Raw genomic sequence first — 13,780 nt, forward strand, 5'->3', positions numbered from 1 at the left:
TCTTTTGCATGTGTTTTGTTTTATTGGAGTGTGCATTTGACAAACAAGCTTAACTCTGCCTTAAAAATTATGAGCAGTAAAATATTATGCAAGTGTATTCAGCATACTTTTAACTGTTGTAGACTTCAATTTATTAAATGTGAAATGATGTATCAACTGGTTTACAATGAATCTGTATTAATGTTAACCAACTGCAAAGCAGGAATAATTTATATGAATATACATTTGCCTTTAACAGCATACAAAGCCCGTCTGCTTCATTGCAGTGTGAATCAACACATTGTTCAGATTTTACGGACTGTAGAGCAGGTCTGATGGAAAATCAAGGGGGATATTAAACACAGACTGTGTGCAATGCACTGAATATAAAAGCATCATAGGTTAAACGCACCATGCCATTCACTTTCAGACAGGTTGGTCTGCCAGCTTGATCTCATTGCTTATATTATATTATAAATCAGATGCTCTGGATTTCAGATTTAAAAAAAAACATATATACATTGGTTTTGCAGGATTTGGCATAATCAGTGTACTATTTTACATGAACATGAAAAAGCCTTGATTGTTTGAGATGTGAATTTGCAATCCACAAAGGATAGGTAACTTGAAAACCACCACCTACAGTATGTCATTTAATTCCAAGTCAAATGTTCTGATTTCTCTTCTAAAGGTGATGCCTCCAACTATAGTCACAATTCCATTTTGTGAAAGAAAATCTCTTGCTAACTGTCTGGCTGCATTTTTTTCACAAAGTACAGTGCCCAGAAATGGCATGTAGGTGAATATGTTACTTGATTAAATATTTAAGGGGCTAAGTTATCTGGAGGTCATAAATTCAAATTCTTTCATGGGAGTTTCAAACATTAATTTTTGGTTTTACTTTGGATTTGCAACCAAAGAATTGGTATTATAAGAAAATAAGGAACAAGGTAAATCATTTGGTCCCACGTACAGTACTTGCTACAGCATTATGCAAGATTATTTGTCCTTCCACCTTGGCACCTCTTTCTTACATTAATCCCACAATTTATGATTCCTTTAATATCCATAAATCTATCAGTTTTTGTTTTAACGATATTCAGTGACTGAGACCCCAGAATATAATTAAGCAGGGAATTCTAATGATTCTGGGTGAAGACCTATCTTTGATTCTTATCTCTGTCTTGAATGACCAAGTTATGCTATTTCGATAATGTAGCATCAAGGAACTGCAAATACTGATTTACAAAAAAAGAAGGGTCCCAACCAGAAACAATACCTATCCATGTTCTCCAGGGATGCTGCTCCACAAACTGCAGATGCTGGTTTATATCAATGCTAGATGCAAAATGCTGGAGTAACTCAAGGCTGCATCTCTGGAGAAAATTGATAGGTGATGTTTCGAGTCATAACCCTTCTTCAGATTGTACAAGGGAGAGTGGAGAAAAAAACTAGAACCACAAAGGGCAGGATAAATGGTGGCCGGAAACAGATGACCTCAGACGAGGAGTTTCCCTGATAGGCAGATTGTTGGATAGAGACATTGTTGTGAACTGTGAGCTAGTTAATGGATGTAAGGTCTTTAACAATAAAAATACACCAAAATGCTTGACATGAACATGCCCAGCCAACCTATGCCACAGAAGCATTTAAGGAAATGATAGGACTATCAATCAAAATATTGACCAAATGGATAAGATGTAAGGAACAACAGAACTATAAAAAGAAGTCCAAAGAAGACAGGGAAATTCCAGAGTCTGTTGCTGAATTGGTGGAATAATGAAATTCAGGACTGCAAGAGAAACCAGCATTACAATTAGATAGGATGGTTGTGGGACTAGAGAATGTGAGAGCGATAAAGAAAAGAAAACATGGTGCCATAAACCCTAATCAACCCTAATCCTGACATTAAATTTATTTTGCCTTCTTATATAAAACCTCCCAGTGTTTCATAACAAAACACAGCAATTTTGCTGAGACCATAGAAACATAGAAATGTAGAAACGTAGAAAAATAGGTGCAGGAGGAGGCCATTCGGCCTTTCGATCCAGCACCGCCATTCAATATGATCATGCCTGATCATCTAAAATCAGTACCCCATTCCTGTTTTTTCTCCATATACCTTGATTCCTTTAGCCCTAAGAGCTAAATCTAACTCTCTGTTGAAAACATCCAGTGAATTGGCCTCCACTGCCTTCTGTGGCAGAGAATTCCACAGATTCACAACTCTCTGGGTGAAAAAGTTTTTCCTCATCTCAGTCCTAAATGGCCAACGCTTTTTTCATTAACTGTGACCCCTGGTTCTGGACTCCCCCAACATGGGGAACATTTTTCCTGCATCTAGCCTGTCCAATCCTTTAAGAGTTTAATATGTTTCTATAATATCCACTCTCATCCTTCTAAATTCCAATGAATACAAGCCCAGTCAACGCATTCTTTCATCATATGTCGGTTCCGCCATCCCGGGAATTAACCTGGTGAACCTACGCTGCACTCCCTCAATAGCAATAATGGCCTCCTCAAATTAGGAGACCTAAATTGCATGCAATACTCCAAGTGTGGTCTCACCAGGGCCCTGTACAACTACAGTATGACCTCCTTGCTCCTAAACTCAAATCATCTTGCAGTGAAGTATATGCCATTATCTTTCTTCACTGCTGTACCTGCATGTTTACTTTCAGTGACTGATGTACAAGCACATCCAGGTCTTGTTGCACCTCCCCTTTTCCTCTGACACCATTCAGATAATAATCTGCCTACCCGTTCTTGCCACCAAAGTGGATAATGTCACATTTATGCACATCATACTGCATCTGCCATGCATCTGCCCACTCACCTAACCTATCCAAGTCAACGTGCAGCCTCATAGCATCCTAGTCGCAGCTCATACTGCCACCCAGCTTTGTGTCATCTGCAAACTTGGAGATGTCACATTTAATTCCCTTGTCTAAATCGTTAATATACATTGTAAATAACTGGGGTCCCAGCACCGAACCATGCGGCACCCCACTAGTCACTGCCTGCCATTCTGAAAAGGACGCGTTAATTCCTACTCTTTGCTTCCTGTGTGCCAACCAATCCTCTATCCATGTCAATGCCCTACCCCCAATACCATGTGCTCTAATTTTGCACACTAATCTCTTGCATGGGACCCTGTCAAAGGCTTTTTGAAAGTTCAGATACACCACATCCAACAAAGAGCCAAACAACGTGAAGAGAACTTCTGCAATATTTTCTTCCAGAGTGTTGTTTTGCAGAGAAAATTATATTGAAAATGCAGGTAACCATTATTTTTCATTCATTAATCTCAACATAATTGTTCACCAGAATTTCACCAGAACAGGGCCAAAGAGCCTCTTTGTGATTTGTACCCCTAAGGTCTGAAGTCTAAAGTCTAAAGAATAAGTTGTTATTCTTGAAGGAGTCTTATGGTGAATTTACATTACAAAGAGTGGTATTTACTTTAGTTTATACTTTAGTTAGAGATATAGCGTGGAAATAGTCCCTTCGACCCACCGAGTCCACGCCGCCGAGCGATCTCCGTACTCTAGCACTGTCCTGCACACACCGGGGACAATTTACAATTTTAACGAAGCAAGTGAGCCTGACGTATTTGGAGTGTGGGGGGAAACCGGAGCACCCGGAGAAAACCCATGTGTTTACAGGGCGAACGTACAAACTCCAAAACAGACAGCACCTGTATTCATGATCAAACCTGGGTGTCTGCCGCTGTAAGGCAACAGCTCTACAGCTGTGCCACCAGTGGTACTTTGAATTGGACACTAAAGGTTTTATGGATAATGTTGGGGGGCTTCAAGCAAAGACATAAGAAATTAAGATAGACACAAAAAGCTGGAGTAACTCAGGACAGGCAGCATCTCTGGAGAGAAGGAATGGGTGAATTTTCTCACCAATTCCTTCTCTCCAGAGATGCTGCCTGTCCCGCGGAGTTACTCCAGATTTTTGTGTTTATCTTCGGTTTAAACCAGCATCTGCAGTTCCTTCTTACACATAAGAAATTAAAGTATTTAGTCATACAGTCCAAGAGACTGCATTCTTGACACTCACATGTTTCAGAGATTTATTTATTTCAACCTTGAATTTAACTCAGCATCCTTACCTCTCCGAAGTAAAAAAAAGATTCCAAGAATTCAACATTCTCAATGAAGGCAAGGGGCTGCAGAAGCATGGGTAGACAATTGACTATAATTAACTGGAAACAGTGTTATGGCTGAAGGTTGCTTTTTGCACTGGTGGGAAGTGTATTATGCAGTACACCAGGCCATCTGCTTTTCTTTATATATAAGAATCACTTGGACCTAGGTGTGCAATTTCCAAACTTGCAGATGGCAGAACCTGAGGAGGATAGTAACAGATTTCAAGAAGTAGATCTGAATTAATTGTCCAATAGGTGTCAGGTGAAATTCAATCCTGAGAAATAAGAAGGGTGACATTTTGGAAGAAAGAATGAAAAGAGGCTAAATAAACTAGAGGTTGCTATGCCAGCACTGGTACAAAATCGATGTGATCTGGGAGCGTCTATGCATAGTTTTTTTTAAGTAGTGGGGAAGGTTATAAAAATGGGGTTCAAGGTTGAAAATGAATATTGGATCCTGGGGTTTATAAACTGAGGAACAGGGTTGGAGAAATGAAGTCACAGAGCTGGCCATAGAGTCATGCAGCAAGAAACGGGCCCTTCGACCCAACTTGTCCATGCCAACCAAGGGGTCCCATCTTCACTTGTCCCACCTGCCTGCATTTGGTCCATATTCCTCGAAACCTTTCCTATCTATGTATCTGTCCAAAGGTCATTTAAATGTAGTTATAGTACCTGCCTCAACTATATCCTCCGGTAGCTCATAACATATACCCATTACCCTCTGTGTGAAAAGGTTGCCCCTCAGATTCCTATTAAATCTTTCCCCTCCTTGAATCCAGTTTTGATGGCAGGCTGGGATCTACAATGTCTGGACAAGAAATTCAAAGCCATTAATTTCCATAAGCAAAAATTATGGATGCAGGAAAACAAAAATTAAAACAGGAAAACTGGAAATACAGGACTGCAGCATCTGTGGGACATGGATCGGATTTAAGGTTTCAGGTCGTTAACATCAACTTTCTGGAAAAAGACAGATTTGTCTAATTTTCAGAGCATTTAGAGTCATAGTGCCATACAGTGTAGAAACAAGCCCTTTGACCCAACTTTCCCACACCGACCAACATGTCCCACCTACACTAATCCCACCTGCTTGCATTTGGCCCATATCCTTCTAAACCAATCCAATCCATGTATCTGTCTAAATGTTTCTTAAACGTTGCGATAGCACCTGCCTCAATTACCTCCTCCGGCAGCTCGTTCCATACATCCACCACTCTTGGACAAAAAAGAAGTGGGTACCAAAGGAAATGTCAGAAACAAATATCTGCAATGGTGAAAAATTCATTTTTACTATATTGGACTCGTGAATTGTGTGGCTTTATGGCAACTTGTGTTCCAAGTTACAAAGAAGTAAACTGTACTACACTGTTGTGATTGTGTGCTTCTTTATGTGATTAAATATCGCAGCATCCACACAGCCACTGTGCGCTTGGCCTCCCATTTACTTACTTTGGTGTTCGTATGTTACTTGTGCATCCTCGAAGTAAACCTAAATCTAATCAAGTTTGGTATATTATCGCCTGCCTTTCCATTTTCATTAGCGCAGTGGGGAAAAATGAATCTCTGCTGGAGAACAGCACACAAGGCAGCTGGAGTGCTAATGCTGCTTTTGCTGCTTGATCTGTTTGTTCTTCGTGCTCAGAGAGATGGCAAGTGCTACGCGAGAAACTCCAGCGCTTCATTTTTTTGTTGTTGTCTGTGTTGTTGAGTGATGCAGCGAGCATTCAATTAGAGTCGGATTCCAGCTGCAAGCAATTAAAAATTGCGATCCAAATAACTATTTAGTCTCCTTGCAGGGAAATCAAAAACAAATGTATAATTGAGTGTGATTATGACTCATTACAAAACTGCCCCTTGAGGATAAAAGAACACAGATTATTTCATTTGTGGCGTGAAAATGTTCCCAACTTCATTAGCATAAGATCAACAAATGTATGCCTTCCCTTTGCTGTGGATTAGAAATAGTCGCATTTTATTTGGACAATATTGAAAAGCTGTCAATTAACACAGACTAGTTGATATTTGTGTACAAATGTGTGAGGATATAATAATAACATTCGGATGCAGTTGAATTAAAACTGGAGGACTATGTGGTAGAGCCTCCCACTCTCTTCCATCATTTCATTGGGATAAAATGCCTACATTTCCGTTTCAGTCAACTGGGATATTGCGCCTTTTGCTTTGGGAAGAGTATTTCCCGAATGAAGCTGCCATTTCAGGCAGCTGCTTACTGAGCAGTGGCTGCATTGTCTAAAGCAAACTGGCCAATGTAAACAATGGCTACCCCTGCCGCTCCAGTGGTGCAGCTGTCCTTCCAGTCCTGCCGTTCCATTCAAATGCATTCTTCCAGTGACCCCATAGCAGGCCTTTCCATTGCATGGATGATAATGTCACTGTGTAACAAGCACCAACATTTTGTGAATCTGCCTTTCACTTTGATTTGTACATGTGCTGTGCGCAAGATTGGTTAATTAGCCGTGAAATATAGATAGCTAGTTGCTAATGAGAAATATAGATTCTAGGTCAATCAGCATGTCCATTGGACAGACGGCCCAGCGTGGTAAGAAGCAACACAATGAAGTATGAATAACGATTGAACATTTTTAAGAAAATGTAGCTTTTGGAAATCTGATATTAAAAAGCCCTCAGAAACTCCTTGCATTTTCTGCAGCGTATTCCTGCACTGAATCCACAACCCTCCATTTCCTGCATTTCCATATGCTTAACCAAACATCTCTAAATGCCACTATTGTGTCTGCCTTCACCTGAACCCCTCCTGTCAGTGTGTTTCAGGTTACTACCTGGGAAAATAACTTGCCATGTTCATCTCCTTTAAACATTGTTCCTCTCACCTGAAAGCTGCACTCTGGTCTTTAATTTTCCACCATGGAATAAAGGTTCCATCCAACCTATGACTACCCTACAAATGCTTCACATTATTTTACTTCGGAGTCACGTGAGTGATTCCGTGAAGAGCCCGCACAGCACGCATGAGCGGCATTACGTTTCAGCAGGCAACAGCGGCAGGCGGGAGTCAGGCGCTCCCGCTACAAGCCTGAAAGAGGAAGCTTTAGGTAAGTACTTACCTTCCGTTTAACCAGCGACTCGCGTCTGTTTGTTGCTCCAGGTGGAGCAAAGCAGCAGACGCAAGCGGCCCCCCTTGGACTCCGGGGAAGGAGTGTTCCGTTCGCGGAAGGGGGAGAGACGGCACAGGACCGCACATGCTGCGGTCCACGGACAGGGAGCTGCGCCAGTGCCAGTCCAGACGCAAGCGGCCCCCCTTGGACTCCGGGGAAGGAGTGTTCCATTCGCGGAAGGGGGAGAGGCGGCACAGGACCACACACGCTGCGGTCCACAGACAGAGCTGCGCCAGTTTCCAGTCCAGAGGCACAGCGAGAGTCAGGCGCTCCCGCTACAGTTCAAGGAACAAGACTCTCCAAGAAACCTGTCCCCTGCTCGGCTCCAGCAGACAGGCGTCTCATCAGTGGGGGACAGAGGGCGGTAGGACCACCAACCCGGCGCTCCGCCATCCCCAACACTGAGCCGAGCCCAGTTCCGCTAGCGCCTGAGCAGCGGACTGGATGTCAAGACATCCGGCCGGTGGTATCCGATTCGTCGGACGGGGACGTCTCACCGCCCGCTTAGGGCAGAGACAGCCGCCTGAGCCGCTTGGAGCGGCTTGTGGAGCATAAGCTCCAGCGAGACTTGCAGGAGCAGTTTCGCAGAGGGAGTTCAGGCACTCCCTCCACAGTGCCTCGTGCACTGGCCATTGCTTTCTCCTCATCCGAGGACAGCTTTGGCGACCAGAGCTGGGCTGGTCAAGAAGAGGGGCACTGGCTGAACAACATCGGGAGTATGCTTTGAGGTACAGGAACAGGAAGAGCTGCTGGGTGTGGCCGCTACGTGGTTTCACCACGAGCAAGATGGCTTTCAGTCTTAACTGATGGCCAGCCTACTACCTGTCTTTTCCAAAAAACCTCTCCAAGACAGGTAGCCATGAGGCGTTGGTTTCATCACGCCTCCCCTAAATTGCATTTACTCAAAGTGCCCGCCATTATTGGGGGATACATTGAGCAGCGCATTTAACCCAAATATCTCAAAATTGGATTTGATACCCTGACGTCGGCTATCCATGTCCACCTGCTCATTCCAGAAGGGCAGGGTAGTATGGCAAAACACCTGACCCTACTGTTCAACTTCTCAAGGGAAGTCACAAACCTGCCCTCAATCTATGAAATTAACAGGACTATGAGAACGCCGACCTCACAACCACAGATCCTGCTACCTGGCACTTACCAAACCAGTCCTAAAAAACTGGACGAAGGGTTCAAACTATTCGGCACAAGAGGGCAGAATCTGGAATGAGCACCACACTAAACCAGACGGCAGTACCTCTACGCGTCCACCAGGGGCGTCTACCTCATGGTACTGGTGAAAGCTCGGGGCCTGCATGCCAATCCCGTAAGCCTTTTAGGCCAGGGCCCACAGCAGGCACCATGGAAAATGCGCCACCCCCCAACAAACATCGTCCCTACAAGAACAAGGAACCAGAAACCGAAGAAAACAACAATGAAGACAGATAAGTATGGTTCCTACCATCACATAAAGGTGAAGGGTTGTACTAACAAGGGGTGGGTGAATCACGCCTGGTTAGGAAGCTATCACTCTTGGTAGTTATATACCAAAAAATATATACAAGGGGAATAGAATTAATATCTTGCCACCAATTTGGATATACCACAATTACCTGGATGGGGTAACCATCCACAACATTGTCTAACTGGTATTCATTAAGACTATCAGTTATGGTAACATTTAACCACCAATCAACTACGTGGCAAAGTAATTGGGATAGTTGCAGCATTACCAGCTACTGAACATTGTACCTTTCCTATGAGCTGAGATACTAGTGTTCAAACTATCTCCATACCTGTAATATGGGGGCAAATGGACTAATCTGGAGTGTTATCATGGAATTTATCTGCATAGGAAGGATTATGGTTATACACTTCCACCTGTTTTGAGTAACATCTTATGTGTCCTGATGAGTTACTAAGCTTGTAATACTTAGTGCCAATGCGAATTGACTTAAACGTGTTATATATTAAATTACTTACTTCTAGTGAAGCATTTGCTCAGTAATGCACCATTTTGCATGTTCGTTTATAAATTAACAACATCACAGTGGTGGCATATACCAAACCACTTGGGCGTAGAACATCGATATTAGGTGACAATTTATTAACAATTGGTAACCGTATGTCGTCAAACATGTTTGACCATCAGTAACTTACCTATCAGGTGAGCTAAATGCTGTAAACAAACATTTAAACCAAAAATATTTGCTGAAATTACTAAGCAATATGGACACCAGATATCGATTTCCTTATATTCAATTAAATCGCCACGTACTAACCTACGTCGCATGAAACCAATCTCAAGGCAGCGGCGATGAATACATTCCCGCATATTGAGGGGTGGGGGGGAATCTAATCTCTAAATGTTCTCCCTTCCTTCTCCCTCTTCAATAGGTACTACGGCTTCATCAGTCGGGTACTACGCAAATTACAGTGGGCTAAGTCCACAGGCATGGTTCCCAGTGGTCCTCGACATGGTCATTAAAAGAATTGCAGAATTGGGAAGACCACTGCTGTGCTTGGATCAGCAGCACTATCAACATGATGACAGCATTCCGTTGCATATCCTAGGGAACATACCTGAGCAACATCAAGAAATGGGACACTGTACCAAAACAGGAACTACACATTCAACTACAACAAAAAACTGTACTGGAGTTCCTGGCAGGTCTTCACCACAATGAAGGAAATGTTCTGTCAGCCTACTCAACTTGGGCACCACGACAACAGGGTAAAGGGTACCACTCACTGGTGATCAGATACAGGAGAGGTATATTCAATCCATTCCCCAGAAATAGGTACACCCAAATTGGGATGTCAGTGAAATCCTGACATACCTTAGGGGATGATCACCAGCCAGGTCACTCACCCTGGAACAGCCTACCCTGAAGATGGACATGCTGGTGGCCTTACCTCAATACAAAGAGCCAGTTATCCCATCTACTGCGATTGGACAACATGGTTATAACACCAGATAGTGTCACATTTCCCATTCAAGGGCGGGCCAAACAGAACAGACCAGGAACATCAGGTCCAGTCATGAAATTCCGGACATACCCACCTGAACCACGTTTTATGTGCCATGACCCACTTAGAGATCTACATCGACACAATAAGGAATACCGAGGGAGAGGAAAAAGCCTTATGGGTCAGCCACAAGAAACCTCATGGTCGGGTGACGAGCTAAACTATCTCTAGTGGCTCAAGCAGGTACTGGGAGTTGCTGGAGTAAATACCAACGTGTATAAATCTTATTCCACCAGGACAGCTTCCACGTCAATAACTAAGAGGATGCACAAGCCTATGGACCACATCCTGGCTACAGCAGGGTGGTCTAGGGAGTATACGTTCCAAACTTTTATAACAAACCACTGACAGAACCTGTATCGTTTGCAGAAAAAGAATCTGCAAAAAATATATAATTTAAGCCCGGAGGAGCATTTGGTCTTGTTGTTGTTAATAACACCATTATTGTTTTTACAAACAGATTCATGGTTGATTACGATAACATACTTCCTCCCTCGAATGACTTCGGCAGCAAGTGAAGTATGAACTGTTACACGGTTTGAAATCACTGAGCTTTGAAGTCTTCACGGAATCACTCACGTGACTCCGAAGTAAAATAGTAAGATTAAACGAGAACTTACCAGTTTGAAGTTTGATCTGTATTTTATGAGGAGTTACGATGAGTGATTACGTGCCCTCCGCTCCCACCCTCAATAATATGGGTCAAACTGATAAACTGATGTCTCCTTGTCTTTACTATGTTTACTTCAATAACTGTGTCTATCTGTGATTCCACACCGCTGCTTTGAAGTATGCCGCGCATGCGTGCTGAGCGGGCTCTTCACGTAATCCCTCATCGTAACACCTCATAAAATACAGATCAAACTTCAAACTGGTAAGTTCTCGTTTAATCTTACTATTTTATATACTTTTGTCAGGTCTCCTCGCATAGCTAACAGCCTCTAATCCAGGCAGCATTCGGGTAAACCTCTTCTGCACCTTGTCAAAATCCTTCATATCTTTCTTGCAAAGGGGCAGCCAGAACTGCACGCATTAATGGCCATTTACACATCCCTGAATACTAAGGGCATCCTACCGATGCCTTCAGGTATAATAGCAATATTTTACAAGCTTACATGTTCAATTTTCCGTGGGCTGTGTCCACTGGCACTGGGAAATTTCTGCAGTATTACACATTCATGCTTTCTATCAGTCATACTACAGATGGCTCAAGATGAGCTCTGTTGCCACACTTTGTAATGTTTAATACAGTCCTTGATATCTGAGTTTCTTTGTAACCAATTACAATTTCAAATATTTGAAGTGAATTTATTCAGACATGGTTATAATTTTGTGTTGTTTGCTGGTGTCTCGGCTCCACAGTAATACTCACATTGCAAACAACTGAGATGTCATTAGAGCACATCAACCAGAATAAACATTAGATGATAACTGCTATGAAATTCTATGGATTGTGAAACAATGTGCAAAAATATCACAAATCAATCAGACATGCCCATTCCAGCTCTATAATAATTATGCAGCAAAGTTGCTTGCTGTCATTTTGAAAGCATCCCCTAGAGGATGCTATTGGCACCGATGACCCAACTGACAGGCCATTGACAATAAAACCTTCAAGGTAATGTAGAAAATACATTTGCACTAATGAGCCAATTTACCTTCCAAATTGCAATTCCAACTGACCAGTTGTACATTTAAGTGGCCTTCCTCTTGAGGGAAATCTTCTTTTGATTAACATTCTTTGTTTGAAGGGAGCCTGAATTTTGATGTTTTAATTTCCTTTATTTGCTTATTCTGGTCCTAAGGTTCAGGCTGGTGTTGACTGGAATATGTTGTACATATTATTAACACCACTTCACTCTATAACTGACCCACTGGGGCAGGAACAACCCACAGAACTCCCAATATGATTAAAGTTTCTCTGAAAAATGCCAGAAAGATTAGATTCAAACTCATGATTGGAGACCTTGGAAACAGTTCTTTCCTTTATTTTAAACCAAATTAGCGGAAAAGAAAATCAATTAAAATTATATGATTGCATTATACTAAATATTGTCAATATTTAATATAATGTGATTGTATGATTATAATTCTCTCAATGAACTAGATTGTTGGAACCTCTATTGGTTTTGGCAAAAGTGTAAAATCAGATTTGGTGACCTCCATTAAGTTGTAAGCTGCTCCGTTGTTCCACGTTTTGTGGAGCCTAGTCTACAATGCAACTTAGATGACTGAAATGGCTGTGGAATGAAGCAATTTTCTTCTGTTTAAATAGAGAGAAAGTTGACAATAAGGAATTTTGATCCTTCTCTGAAGAAGGATCTCAACATGAAACGTCACCCATTCCTTCTCTCCAGAGATGCCGCCTGTTCCGCTGAGTTACTCCAGCATTTTGTGTCTATCTTAGATCCTGGTCAACTCTTCTTGTCCATGATGAAAGCTTCCTATTTAAAATACATATGGGGTGCAATACCTATGCAATATTAATATGTCTCTTTAATGTAAAATGTACTGAAATGAAAGTTAAATAAATTCATGAACTGCACATTTTTAAATAACTTTTACATCCCTTCTCTCATCTCAATATAAATGTTTACGAGTTAGGACATGCTGTAAAAACACACAATAATATCCAAAGCTTTCAACTAATTCGCTCCACTGAGGGTAGCACAACAAGAAACTAAAATGGGTTCCATCAGGAAAATTAATCTATAAAACGTTCGTCATGATGTTGATATAATCTTTTCCATTTAATCTGTTTAATTTCAGATTTATTATTGTCACAAACAGCAAGTACAGTGGAAAGATTTGTTTTGCATGCTTTCCAAACAAATCAGATATACTGTACATAAATGCAATCTAGTCAAACTCAAGTACAATAAATCGAGCAAAGGGGAAGATACAGAGTGCAAAATATAGTTCTCCACTTTGTAGCACCATAGACATACAGTAGTCCTTAAACAGCACTCTAAGCTAATGGAAAGACTGTTCCGAAGCCTAATTACAGAAGTGAAGAAGTGGTTTCCGAGTGTTGTGATGTGTACTTTCACGCTTCTGTACTCTCTGCCGACAGGAGAAAGGAGAAGAAGGAATGATTGGGGTGGGACAAGTCTTTGTTTATTTCGCACAATAGGCATGTTAGTGAATGGAGGGGACTATTTTCACAATTACTCTGTATTTCTGTCCTCCCAAACCAGTCTGGTATCCTAAAAGAATGCCATTGAAGACTGTCAGTTCACTATTTAGTGACTTACTACTGTACCTACCCATTTTTTCTAACAATATTGCATAGTGAAGAACCAGGGTGAGTGTAGAGCAATTGAAAATAACAACAATTTTTAAACCAACATGTCAGATTTGTACTGGTTTTGTCTGATCAACTTGTGGCTGTAAAACATGTTTCACTAGGATGGTGTAAAGTATCTTTAACATTCTCCTATGCCACAATATATTCATAATAACCATACTCGCAGCATGA

This window comes from Amblyraja radiata, chromosome 1 (assembly GCF_010909765.2).
Source record: "Amblyraja radiata isolate CabotCenter1 chromosome 1, sAmbRad1.1.pri, whole genome shotgun sequence".
In the NCBI taxonomy this organism is placed as follows: domain Eukaryota; kingdom Metazoa; phylum Chordata; class Chondrichthyes; order Rajiformes; family Rajidae; genus Amblyraja; species Amblyraja radiata.